This window comes from Protopterus annectens, chromosome 5.part0, assembly GCF_019279795.1.
Source record: "Protopterus annectens isolate FY-2018-M chromosome 5.part0, PAN1.0, whole genome shotgun sequence".
NCBI classification, from domain to species: Eukaryota; Metazoa; Chordata; order Ceratodontiformes; family Protopteridae; genus Protopterus; species Protopterus annectens.
This window is the reverse complement of record NC_056735.1, coordinates 337,487,156-337,502,178: the sequence shown is the minus strand read 5'-3', so window position 1 is coordinate 337,502,178 and position 15,023 is coordinate 337,487,156.

Genomic DNA, 15,023 nt, shown 5'->3' with positions numbered 1-15,023 from the left:
GACAAAACATTATGTAGTTAAGATAGTGTGCATTTCATGTGTTATGCATTGTGTTCATCGATACCTTTGTTACTTTTATTAAAGCTCAGTGTACTAATGACACTGTTTCACAGAAGGCTGAAATATCTCTCATTGCCTATTCAGAAGTGTGCAGCCTGTGCTCAAAGCTGAGACATGTAAGCAGATGCCAGTTAATAATGCTAAGCTATGGTGCTGGCAGGCATACTTCAAAGAACGTGTAATTTTAAAAGTAAGAAATCTGCAAAGCATAAGATGTGGAGAAGTACAAGTCAAGTTAGAATCCCACTGACATATTCATGCAATCTTATGCTTTAGCACAGAGCCTTCTAAGCCTACATTCTCTGGCTTTTCATGCAGCATTTTTGTTAATATCAATTTCCTTGTAAAACTACCTTCATTATGCCTCTTCAGTTCTTCTTATTTCCTTTTCACAGTCGCTTTTCCCTTGGGTAGCTGCTTTTTAAATGTCATCCCAATGTTCTGCTCATGCAGCCAGAACATGTTCTCTAGCTTGCTCTGGAGAATTTGCTTTGGTAGTTGTGTATAGATTCTTCGTTTCTCCTTCTCTTAGTCTGTCTTCCAAGTTCCAACTCACTTTTTCTTCCTTTTTTATATCATTACTATTTTGTGTCTTACGAATTCAGTAGTGAAATAATTCAATTGTATATTTACTTTTCTTTTGAGTTATTTTCTGATCTGCAGAGTTGCACTTATGCCATTGTCTTAAAGTTACTATTACAATGTGTGTGCATAGCAGTAGAAATTAAACACTATTGCATTTCAACTAATTTCTAAAAAAAAAAAAAAACTGTTTATAATATCATGCCAGCCTTGATGGTTTTGCTTGTTTCTTGTTGTCTTGGTTTACTACTAGCTTTCTTTTTTTTAAGACAGAACTGAATTTAGTCTATTATTAATGTTCCTAGGGTTTCAAGGTACAATAGCCTTACACAAAATAATGAACACCATCAGAAAAAAAATCAGAGAAAAACACAAATGTGTGAATGCATCACTATACAGAAAATTGTTTTTGCCCAGTAAGTTAGAGCGCAATCATGTTCAAAATCCACTGCATTCAAATGCTGTTTTCTGTTGTATAGATAGCAAAAGCATCGTATATGAAATGAATTTAGAATGTAATATATAAACCAAAATGAATCAATACATCACTCTTCTAATCTCCATCTTTCACACACCATAATCTGTTCCTGATCTGAACAAGACATACACTGACAAAATAGATCAAGTCCTGTATTATCACATGAGGCTGCCATGACTGCGATAAAAGAAAATCATTTGTTACCTCTTCAAATAACACAGGCTGACAGCATTTCTAGCAATGAGAAAATTGAAATCCACTGCTTAGCCCCACTCAAAAATGCAATACCAAGTGTTATAGAAAGATAAAAATGATAGGTGTTTGAGTGCACTTGTACTGCAAATCCAGATGAAATAGGAGGCATATCAATACACTTTGGGAGTAGAATACACATGGATTTTTAAAGAAACTCATTACTAACCTTGATACTACATTGTTTCTTGCCATTTTTGGATATAAATGTAAATTATTATGTTGTGTGATATAATTGATCATAATATCACCCATAGCATAACAAGCGAATACACAGTTAAAGCAAATACCTCATGACTAAAGAGAAATGCTTAACTCTTAATATTTACCATTTAAATGTTTTACACTTACACACTCATTGATTATAGTCTTGAAACAAAAATATGCTTTCCTGACCAACAGCTAAAATCTTACATTAAGAAGTGATCCATAGAAATATTATGCCACTATGATTAATGTCTATGCTATGACTTTTGCCTCTTTCTCAGAAACAATGTCCATAATAGTCAATATATTCAAAGCATTATTGAAAGCCATACTGCCTATCACAGATTATAGAGTGCTATGGTGTACATGGCTGTTAAAGTAATCAAAGACAAATTAATATTAGGGTTATGAAACCCTACAGATCTTTGAACTCAAAATATTCTTCACAGTTCCAGCTAAATGGTATATTTGTGGTATTTCCTCGGTTTAATCTTCTTTATGAATGTATATATGTATGTATGCATGCCTGTACATTTATTTGTTTGAGGACCAGGCAGGGTGGATGCCAAGAACATGTACAGACATACAGATTTTAAGTATTGCCCATGTTCAGTAAGAAAAGGAACTCAGAATACCAGTAAGTACAATGCACAGTTGATACAAGCTGACAACCATAACAGGGACAAAAGTAAAAAAGAAGCTGCTAAAAAAACATGAGAAGAAGATTGTGCAGTTAGTAAAACAGGTGGGATGTATGGGGTGGATGAGGTTGGGTAATATCAGCAGAGGTAAAGCATTTGTACTGACTTTGTTTAATCAGATAGCTTTTAGATTGGGGTCTGAATTTTATGTTCTTAGAATGAGCTTTTGAACTGGGAGGGAGCAATTGCCAATGTTTGGAATATATTTCTGGGGAATTGATGTATAGGCCATACATAAGAATGACGTCTGAGGTTATAGGAGAGGATTGTGCCAATGAGTCTGGCAGATAGGGATTTGTGAGTATTATGAGACAAAAGTTTAAATAGGACTGACTGGAGTAGGAAGTCAGCTCTTTGTTCAATAGAAAGTCAGCTGGCCTTTGTGACTGTGAGGCATTTAAAGGATTGACTGGTTGGATGCAGAGGCTAGGACATACTGTTGCTGAGCAAATAAAGCTGGTCATTCAAGTCAGGTAAAGTTGGAGGAGGACATCAACCATGCATACTTGATATATATGGTCTTTCTATATACTACTGAGTATTTCTTGGTTTAACTAATATTGCAACTACAACATCAACATAACATCAGCAAGCATAACTATAAAAGCAAAATATTTTCGATCAAAAGTTAGAGTATTTCCAAGGATAATGGAGCCTGCATCACTGAAACAAACAAACAGCTGAGGAGTTTAATAAAATCCACCAAACCAAATTTGAGGCTAAAATAGCTACCAAAGCCAAAGACAATCACAAAGACTTTTTGGTACTTACGTATTATCGCAGCCAGATTTCCGCACTGCCATAATTTGCTATGTGTGTGCGGAAACAGGTTGCTTAATCTATAAAGGGGACTGTGAAGAAGAAAACATTACTTTGTCAATGTGGGGATGAGCCACGAAAAGGAGAAAAGGTGCTAGTTTGTACCTCTTTGCTCCTGAAACTACACAGTGGTGCTCCGCTTTGCAGTGCCTGCATTTGTCAAGACGATGTCAGCTACTGGAAAAACATGTCACCAAATACACCCTGTGACAATAGGAGATTGTAAATATGTCAAGGGCAAGGATTGCTGCTTTTCTTAGGTTAGGTAAAGTGCTGAGTTTCACAAACTCCAGTCAATAATTTCAGTTAAGGTGCTAACAAAGTGTCCCCATGGCCATACTTTACAAATACAGATAAACTCAAAATCACTTCATGATTACACACATAGTAAGAACACTTCCCAAAACATCTTATTGCTGGACAATGCACTTCTTCCTGTACTTTGTGGCTGTTAGCAGTTTTTATTTTTTAAATTTTGACCTGAAGATGTCTTTACAAATAGTACCCCCCCAAAAAAAAAGTGACCAAAACCATCATTACAGGGTCTGCCTTCACCTTCTCTGAAGGCTTCCTTCCACACAGTCAAAAGAATCCGTTCGTCAGAACAACAGCAGGCATTCTAATTCAAGCGTGTGTGTGTAAGGCACTCTGAAAACAGGAAGCAGGTTTCCTCAAATGTTTATCTTCCCGTTCACAGACCCTGTAATTCAAAGCTAGTCCACAACAAATAAAAAACAGACCCTAAATACCACCTTACAATGGTTTGTGGCCTCATTTGTACAGAAGTATTCTAAATTCACAACCGTGAAAATCTGGTTGCGATAATACGTAAGTACCGACTTTTTTAGTTATGTTCATAAGCTCATGCACTGAGCTGATTGTGAATGATGCTACCTACACTGATACTAAAAATACAGCAAATATTCTCGCTGATCAATTCACCTTAAATTTTTCCCTATCTCCTCCCTCCATCTGTCCTGTAAGATATACCTTAAACTGGTTTGACTCCAGCTATCATGCAAGAATGTGTCCTAAAAGCATTAGCCAGAACAAAATTACTGCATCAATGGGTTCTGAAAACATTCCTGAATGCATTTTGATTGCATGAAGTGTGATTTAGCCACCCCCCCCCCAACAACACTTTTCAACCTCAGCCTCTATATTGGTTTTGCAACAAGTGACTGGAGTACAGCTACTGTAATTTTGCTGCATAAGAAAATAACTTCTAGAGATCCAGGCAATTGTAGAGCCATAAGCCTGACCTCTTTTGCAAAGCCAAGGAGAGATGTATCATGTGGCAAATCAATAAGAACATTAGGAACCTCCAAATGCTGGATCTATCTCAGTTTACATTTGTCAAGGGCAGGTCATGCTTACTCAGCCTCGTGGACTTTTTTCAAAATATCACTGAAGCAATGGATGAAGGTAAAATAGTACACAGAATATACTCTACCTTGCCAAAGCTTTTAACATAATTCTCCCACTCGTGCAAGGTAGGAAAGCGAAATGAATTGCAAATAAACTCCTACATCACCCAGTGGATTGCTATCTGGCTTACAGATAGGATGCAGGAGATCAATGCTACTCCACAAAGAGACCAATCATCGGGGGAGACCCCAGGGTTCAATGCTGGGACCTGTTTGGCATATATTTCTCTGAAGTAAAGGCCAGTACCATAGGGCTTTCACTGACTGAGTTTGCAGATATCTTCAAACTAGGAGAAGTCACTGAATCCTCAAATGTCTTAGGGATTGTGAATTTGCAGTTGATTATGAATGGGAATATTCAAATCCTTCAGTATGAATATATAATATATATTAATACCTTTAATCCCCATTACATCCAGTGATACACATGTTTGAAAAAGTTTGTGAAAGACATTAGAGAGCTAATAGCCTTTCCCTTGTCAAATAAATTATATAATCTTACCAGGACAGAAAAGGAACTACTTGCACAGCTTTGCAATGCTAGCTCTGTCCATATTATGGAAACAGGGAACGGGAGGGGCATTGATATCATGTGTTTTAGTGATTATGCAAATAGAAGGAATGCTATTTTGAACAACACCAACATTTAGGACTGCACGTCTATTAATAAAGCAAATATAGCTTATGATGAGACTTGTCAAGTATTAAATGATATTTTTGATCAGCCAATTACAGACAAGCTCATCTTTCACTTTATTTATGTAAGTGAGTCCTCTGTCCCTTCTATTCTGGTACACCAAAAGTACACAAGGATGTTAAAAATCTTCCATTGAAACAAATAGTACCTGCCAGAGGATCCGTTACAGAGCCCTCAGCAGTCTTGTTGGATAGGAAATTAAAATTATCATTAATTTTAGACATGCTGTTAAAGATTCTTGGCACTTTTTCAAATCTATTTCAGAAACAGTCTTTGTGGACTGTGTTTTGTTAGTCAGACCCGATGTTAAAGATTGGTATTCTGTTATTCCATACTCCTTAGGTCTTGTTTATGAATATTGTGTTGCAAATTAAATCACTGAATACAGAAGATGCCAGGCTCATTGAGACTTTTAAGGGACTTTCTTTGAATTGCCATTTTGTTTTCTTGATTGTGAGTTTTTTAGACAAAAAAAAAAAAGAGGTGTGGCTATGGGCACAGCATCTGTTCCTATTTATGCCAGTTTTGTTCTCCTGTATTGGGAATTGGCAAATGTGTTTAAATCTGAACTTATGAAGTAAATTCAGTTGTATTTACAATATCAAAACATTTTTTGCGTTGGCTTGGCATTCAACAAGAGTTCCAAATGTTCGTTAAAGTTTTAAATGTCAGCACCACATTGTTAGAATGTTAATATGCGGTCATATTAATTTATGAACTGTTTAGCTGTAACAGCCAAGAAAAAATTTCAGGAAGCCAGGTTTCATTCAACCATATGTAGAAAACCTATGTTTTCTAATTCATATTTACATCAAGCTAGTTGCCATCCATCTTTTCACAAACATGGTCTTATAAAGGGTCAAACAGGGAAACTATCCAGACTAACTTCTCAAGACAATACATGTTTTGTTAGAGCTGGATTCATTTAAAGCCGTGCTAAGTAAGAGAGGGTATCAGTTAACACTTGTTAATAACACAAGGGAAGAAGTAGTTCAAGAGAGATGGAATGGACTTAAGCCTATTTTGTTCTCGAGTAAAAAGAGTAGTCAGGAGCACTACACTGCATTTTTCTTTCCCTACTCTGTTCATGCATGGAACATTAACTGTTCATTACAGAAACATTGGAACACTTTTTGCACCACCAAACTGTGGGACAAATTGGATACAAAACCAAAGGTGGTTAGCAAAAGAAATTTTAACATTAAAAATATGATAGGAAGTAATGGTTTAGGTCTCACCAACAAAGTACATGAGATGCCCAAGTGTGGTAGACATTCTCACTGCAGATATATTTTGATAGTCCTTACATTGACATTATCACCTATTCCAGAATGATACCATGCCCAGACAACTTTAATTGTGATATTAATATTAAAGGTATTGTCTATCTTGTGAAATGCCTGACTTGCAAGGCATTTGATTTTGGCAAGAAAGAAAATTGAGAATTAGAATTTATGAGCACTGTTACAATGTTAATAAAAGATAACCAGTGCATTATATCTAACCAAGGTCAGTTAAGGAACATGGACCATTAGCCTAGTAACCTCCTATGAACCTATGAAACTATGTAAACATTCCTTATAGTCTCATAGTTTTAAACGTTTGTATTTTCTGTCCTTGATAAAGTTGACAGGTGTAACAGAGGTGGGTCATTTAGAGATCTTCTTGAAAGCAAAGAACTAAAATGAAATTGAGGATGAATTCTGGAAAATCACTTGGATTCAGTGGTCATATAGCCATAAATTCAAAGTTAAAATTGTGTTCAAACCATGTTAAATGACATTGTGTATGTTTTTTATAGAGATTATAGTGATTGATTATATTACATGCATTAATGAACAGTATGAATCCATTTAAACATTTTATTTACTTACTTACTTATTCATTTACATTGAACAGGATTTATTGTGTGTATCAATACATGGTTTATAAGTAAAAAGAAAGTGAATGTGATTGAATTTTAGTGCTTTGAAAAAGTCTGTGGATGAAAAAACTTAACCCGGGATTAAAGTAGTTCTTTGAAAATACCTGACTTGGCCATCTCCTTTCAACAGGTTGGGATGTTTGATAAGGCAAGAGAGGCTGGCAGAAGGATAGTTAAGATTTTATAGCCTCTGATTGTGATGCATCCAAGCCATTGGTCTTGTTTGATGGTCAGCCATGCTTCCAGTTGCAGGTACAGTTGATCCCTTCCTGCTTCTTGAGCTGGACAGTCAGTCAAGTCCTCAACATTCTTGCTGACTCCCTGAGGAAGCAGCATGGAACCCCTAATTTGTTGGAGTGACTCTGCACCTAGCAAATCCACAGTAACCACTCAGAAATTATTCTTTGTGGTATATAGATGTCAGAGGGATCATCAAAGCCCCTGTTTCCATGGGATGTTCTAGCTGAGCACATCTTGAATGTTTGCTGTAGAGAATTTCAATACTGCATTTGTTTTCTGGAAATAGACCATTTAGGGGACATAACTTTACCCGGTTCACATTTTGGTAGCATCATCTTTCTCTTGAGTCTGTACAGGAAGGATGAGGCTTTGATTGAAGGGTGACTTGAGGTTGTCCCCAAACCATATAACCAGAGCCTGGCCTGACATCCTGTGCTAATGCCTGTCTCAGCTGCTCTCTAGCTCCATCTGCTGCACTGTGAATGAAATGCATGAAAAGTGAAGCAATTATTTGCATAGTTGCCATCTGTGACTCATTCTGTAGAAGTATTTTGCTTCAAGTTAACATTTTAACAGATTTAATGGACTTTTTCACCAACTCTCATTAAAAGTGGAACACATACATGAGGAAATTAAGTCTCCTAATGGTGACTGCATCTTACATGAAGACATGCTTATAGAGTCCATCAACCTACAATTCCTATATGGTAGCTGTATAACTGAGCTCTCATTAGCAGCAGAGCCTTATTCTAATCTAACATGTCTTTCAGTGGGCGAAGGATCTTGATTGGTTTCCTTGAGATGGGCTCAATAGCATTGGTTTCTTGCCAATCCTATTTCCATTACCGGGCTATCATTCAATAAGGTTGATGGACCCCAACAGAAATAGGCAGGGTTGTAGGATTCTTCTCCAAATCTGGAGTTTATTGTTGGGATTGTGGAAAACAGTTATACTCAGAGATAGCGTATCTGAGATGAAATGCTCTTATTGAGAGTCAACATGCCTCTTCTTGCACTGTCTCTTTCTTTGAACACTTGGTGTGGACTTATTCAATTGCCCAGAGGAAGAGTAATCTTTTAAAGGGTATAATTTACTATGGCAATTTAAAACTGGATCTTTGTCGGATGTAGCTAGCATGGCTAAGTATCCAAAATGAAAGATGTCATGACTATATGCCAAGGTTAAGGTGCATCTCCATTTGCTATCTGCACCAGTAGTTTCCTGGTTATTATCTCCAAAAATGTGAACACGCACTCCAAGGCTGAAGTAATCAGTGCTGAGGTAGTTAGTACCATGAGTAGCATGTATTACAGAATACATGCTGATCATGGCACTGACTGGCGTGTATTGCAGAATAGTCATAACCAAGATCCTAATCCTGACACCCAACCCTGAAGCTGTGAGTGGTGCTGGGGATGGATTTGACATGAGTGGGTCAAAGGGCAACAACATCAACACAAAGAATGGTCCAAGGAAATCAGAGGTAAACATAAAGATGCTGATCTTGACCCATGATGCCTATTGACTCTTAATGCCATAGTGATAGGCATCAGGGTCCCAGGTTCCAAAGGTGGCAGTGTACACAGAGGCAAAACCTTCAGCTTTGACATGGTAGGTGCAGAAATATCTCTGAGATCCAAAGCTACTCATATCCAAACAGGGAAGAAGCACAAGTTATGGAGTGCTTGATTCCTTTTCTAGCCACACTAGTTATTGATGGGGAAGAGAGGACACTCATCTCAATTTGTAGCTTGACTAAAGCCTTTATCATCTGTTCCCAATCTGCATGCAATGCAGGACCCCCAGGTAGACTTTGCTGACCTCTTGGAAGGTGCAGAAAATGTAAGGGAGTGCAAATGTAGACAGTTCACACTTCGGAGGGGAGCTGCCAACTCAAGTCCTTGATGTGGAGTCAGTGGCAGTAAAAAGATCCATAGAAGGCATGGAAGAAATAGACATTAAGTGGTCTCTAATGTGGTCATAATTAGTTTATTGAGTGAAACACCTCACCTAAGCAGTTTTGGTGAAGGGGACTTTTCCAATTCTCAAGTCTTTGACTCATTCAGCATTAGGTTTCCTTTTTCTTTTTTTCTCTCTCTCTTGTCTCTTTTCCCCAGAATGCATTAAGCTTAGCCCTGCAGCAAATGTTTTTGCACAGCTTGCAGTCTGTGGAGATCCTGCCCTAGGCATACTGTACATAATTTATGAGCGTTCAGAGGAAGGATTTTGTGCACTCATGTGGAGCACATTTTTAAATCTAAAGAACTTATTCATTATTAACAGCTCCTAACAACAGTAAAAATGCTACTATGAGTTGAGGTAAGCCTCGGTAACAAGAACAACAGCAAAAGCCATTAAGAACAACAGTGCACCCAAAATAGTCAGAAAATGTATAGCAATTAGTAAACTATAACTATACTTACTCACTTCTTCTTCTTTCAGCTTTTCCCGGTTAGGGGTCACCACTGTGGATCACCCATCTGCTCATGATTGGCAGTGGAGTTTTACAATGTTGAGTTGCTAGCCTGGTGCCCAACCTTTCACAGAAGGCACACACACACACACACACACACACACACACACACACACACACACACACACACACACACACACACACACACACACACACACACACACACACACACCTAGGGCCAATCCACCTACAGCATGTCTTTGGGATATGGGAGGAAACTGGAGCAAACCCACATGACCACAGAGAGGACAAGCAGACTCCACACAGAAGGCACCCCAGCCAAGGATCAAACCAGGGAAGCTCTTGCTGTGAGGCGACAGCACTAACCACTGCACCACAGTGGCCAGCCCATACTTACTTAACCACTAAACTACATTAAGAAGACCTAGATAATAGTATTTAAATAGGACAACAAAGCATGATCTATCCTTAATGTGGGAGAAGGAAGGAATGATACTACAGAAACAAAATTAAAAGTAGCTAGAAGTAGCTAACAATGAAAGTGATTGGGAACATCTAATTTATATATTAGAAAACTTCTAATCTAGAAGACAAAATACAAGGAAAATGAACTTATTCTTTCGCAGAAATATTGAGCTGAGGGACTGCATGCAAAGCTCCAGAGAGAAATGAGATCTAGAAGGTAATGGAGCTGAGGAACACTGAGGGAGTTAGGGCAGATGCTTGAGATTTGGGAAAAGCATACTGAAATCAGAGCCACCTGTGGTAATGAGTCTCTCCGTTTTGAACTGTTTGGACTGGATAAAGTTAGATATCAGGGTATCATTTGCTAGAGGCAGTAGAAGTTCAAGTAAATGATGAAGATTCCATGTACTTGTCAGTGAAGAAGAGGGTGGTTTTCCCAAGGTCTTGGTCAATTCTCCTTCACTGAGTGTAAGTACCATTCTATGGCTAGACTAAAAATTAAACACATGTTCAATATTGTTGGCCTAATGGATAAAATTTCAGCTCACACAGCTTCTTAGTTTTCACAAAGCACTATCATCAACAGAGTCAGCTGGAATCTGTCTGGCATCAAAATCTATCAGTACTTAACTTAAAACCCTTTAAGGAGATGCTGTGATGGTAGAGCAGGATAATGTTCTAACTGCAAACCAGGTGACCTAGATTTGATTAGTAGCTTGGGTGCCTTCTGGTGTTAGTATGAATGTGGAGAGGAATGAATATGCATACCCTGCTTATCTATCCTTGTGGGAGGCATATGCAATGCATGTACATATCTTAATAGTTAGGAAACTATTAAGATATTTGCTAGTGTAGGGTTGGGGTTATTGAGCATCTCACTCACAGAGATGAAGACATTCCTCATGGAAGCCAATTGTGTGCACAACTCATGGTCTGAGAGCATATAGGAGTGGGATAGATTTGCACTCTTCCTATTTGCCTCAAGAATAGAGGCCGACTGCATTATGATGGCCACTGCACAACTCCCCACCATAGATACTGTGAAATAAAAGTGACCACCACACTCATTTGGACTGGAACTCTACCTGGCAATTGCTAGAGCCTAGAATTTTCCTTCATAAAGACATTGCGCAACCCCTGTTGATATGCTAGGGTCTAGACCCCCACCTGGTGGCAAGGGATAGTTGCAGTTGGTCATGGATACTGAGAAGGTTGAGGACCTGGGCTGCTATGCGGACTGAAGTTTGAGTTAATTTTATCCCTCAAATACTTCAGAAAAACAGAAGAGTGTATTTTGAATGGTAGGAACCCATGACATAATAACAATAATAATAATAATAATAATAATAATAATAATAATAATAATAATAATAATAATAATAATAATATTGTGAAAATTAATATTATTACTAACAATAATAATGCCTTCAAGAAAGTTCTGTTTAAATATGCCACTTCCTAAGTCATTATTAAAACCATGTGAAGCAGCTACATCTGATACTTAAACTGCAAAGCCTGTAACTGTCGCTACCATATTATAGTTTATATCTCAACTATAGGATACAAAAAAGTCAAAGAAATTCATAACTACAATCATATTTTATCAGCTGTACTAGAAATTATTTTCTGATTGACTTCTGATATATCTTTCTAATTAAATGTGACAAGGCTGGAAATAGTATGATTAGAGTTTGATGGATGGGGCCACAGGCCTGAAGTTATTCATGGTATTACCAAAACATGTGACAGGTGGATGGAGTCTGAATTCCACAGCTGCTACAAAATAATTTGAGAGGTAAGGGTTACAGACTCTAAATGTACATCACTGGTACATTTTAAGTATGCAAGGCAAGGTCATCCTTAAAAGCTTGTGAGAAATGTGCACTACTGCCTTGCATGATGACCAGCATCTGTCACATCTATGTAAACTCTATTCTATCAACTATAGAACAGTGTTATAATCTCTGATTCTCCAGCATTTCACACATCTCTGTCTGAACTTCAGCCTGATGCATTCCAGTTCAGTGTTACTAACAATAAGTGATACTTAGCCAAATTATTTTTACACAAACATGCAAACAAACACAGACATGCGCACACATGCGTGCACACACACACACACACACACACACACACACACACACACACACACACACACACACACACCCGCAAAGTTTTTCCCAGAAGGAGAATGATACCTGTCCAGTGATTTACTGCCTTTCTTGTATTCATAGTATGCTTTCACTTGTCAGCATATTAATCTGTTACAAAGATCTGCTGCAGTGCACTTTTCTAGTGACTCAGTTAATTATGAATGGTAATAGCTGATGGCCAAACAGTCTTCCTCATAAATAGTGGATACTAAAAGTCACATCAAAGCTGGAAAGGTAGACTTCACTAGTAAAATACAGAATCAGGAAGGTATTTGTGTGTAAATGAAAACCACTGAGTTTTAAAAGGATCTGCTATTTTATTTATTTTATTTTTATTTTTATTTATTTATTTAACATTTGTTGACCAGGAAAGTCTGACTAGATTCCACAGATCCTGTTTTCAGCGGAGGCCTGGGAAGAAATGCTCCATTCTACTTGAAAGTACTGGAAAAGTACAGGGAAAAAAAAATGAAATGTTTCATCTTTATTTATTTATTTATTTGTTTATTTGCCTTTTGTTGGCTCTGTTGGCCCAGACCAGTGGCAACTATTTAGAAAAGCTGGCCAGGACACTGAGGAATTTAACCTACTCTTTTTGATCACTAGGCGGTGCCAGAAATCTGTCACTAGAGCTTGTATAATTCCAAGATGGAATAAGAAAGGAGAAAGCATCAGAATTAAGTGTTTCAGAATACTACAATATCACAAACACTCTGTAGGAGAGGAAATTATTGTTACAGAGTTGGAGAAAGGAGATATGGAGACTCTTGTTTTGACATAGATAATGGATAAAGATGAGCCGAATGCTGATAAGGAGTAAGCTAGAATAGTACGGTGGCTGGATTGGTAGGAGATGTAAAAGAGAAGGTGCACCAGATGAATCAGGATAAGGAGCTGCACTACCGGGAAGTTATGGCAACATTTAGGAGATGTGTTTGGCTAGTGGAGCAGCTGGTTTTGAAGGCAACAGTGTGTTGTTCTGGGAAGTAAAAAAAAAAATGCTTTCACTTATGTAGAATTGGTAAAGAAAAGGAAACAGCAGAAAGAACGCAAGGACTGCTGTAAGGACAACAAAATTAGAAAAGGAATCTAGTGGTAAGAATCAAAACATAGGATGGTGACATTATTAAGTGGCATTAAGTTATGGGCAATATTATTTTACCTTTGTAGTTTAAAGTACAGGACATTAGAACTTTAATACACTTAGGAACAGAAACCTTTTGAGATGTTGTGTTTGAAACGTTTGCTTTACTTGAAAACATGAATTAATGAAGTAAAGAAAAAAACTCACTGGCACCATGGAATGAAGATATCTTTCAGACCTTGGGAGTACAGATAAAGAAGAAAATGTATGTGTACTTCAAAACATCTGACATAGAGAACTAGAGCTGAAGACTTTTTTGTCTGGTTGTAATACAGTGCATAAAGTTAAAAAATTATGACTGAAGAAATACTTTAATGGGGTGGAGGTGGGGGTGGTAGGTATGGCTAACAGGATGTGCATGAGAGAAAATGCAACATATTTCAAATGCTATGACAGTGAATGGTAATTAAGGAATAGTGAAGTACTGGACTGGATAGAAAGCATATTTTGTAGAGATGTGAAGCACTTGGATCTAGACTGTAATAACAGATATGGACAATGTGGGGAAGGGGGACTTATCACAAAAAGTTGTAAGCATATGTGTAGAAAATGTAGTAAATTTGGCCATTTTTTTGTTTTACTGCCCTTTAATAGAAAATGAAAGATTAGAAGAAGAAGAAGAAGAAGAAGAGAATATTTCAGAAGAAAGACAATTTGAGGATACTATAATTAAAGATACTGGTAGAGAAACTGTTATATGGCGATACCTGAAGAAGAAAATGTGCCTAGTATGGAGAAGAATTAGGAGAGGGAGATATGAAGTGTTTTACAAATAGAAATTCTTACAGTGTGAGAAAAAAACAGATATGCAGCACTAGGAAGTAAAAAAATGGAAGAGGGAGACTTTGAGATGGGAGAAGAAGAAGGAATTGATGTTAAATCTATTGTAGAAAGGGTGCAGAGAATGGAAAGAAAAATAAAATCTGGAAATAAAAATCACAAAAAAGAAAGGATGACTTAAGAATATTAGCATTAAATGTAAATAGCATTTAAATTATATCAGAGGTATATTGATGATTGAATGGTCTAAACAAAGTAGGATGATAAATGTTTGTTATATATAAGATGTGTGAAGGGGAAAAAAACAAAAGAATTCTGGAAATATGGAGTAAACAGATTATATGGTCAGTGCTGAGTGGTATGTATTCAGAGGTTAGATTTTTTTAAGTGAAGTTATAAAATGTCATTGTAGTAGTATCTGTAAGACTAGTGATATGTAATATAAAAAGGAATATATATTACAATATTTGTAGTTCATCCATATACCAATATAAAGCGAGTAGGAAAAGTTGATTTGGGAACTTAAACACTTTGTCCTGTTAAATATGTCAAATATTATGACAGCAGATTTTAACTGCAATTTGGGAAAAGAGTGGGGGAATGACACAATATTAAAGTAATAAGAGGAGATGTAAGACATGGAGAGTTAAAAAAAATAA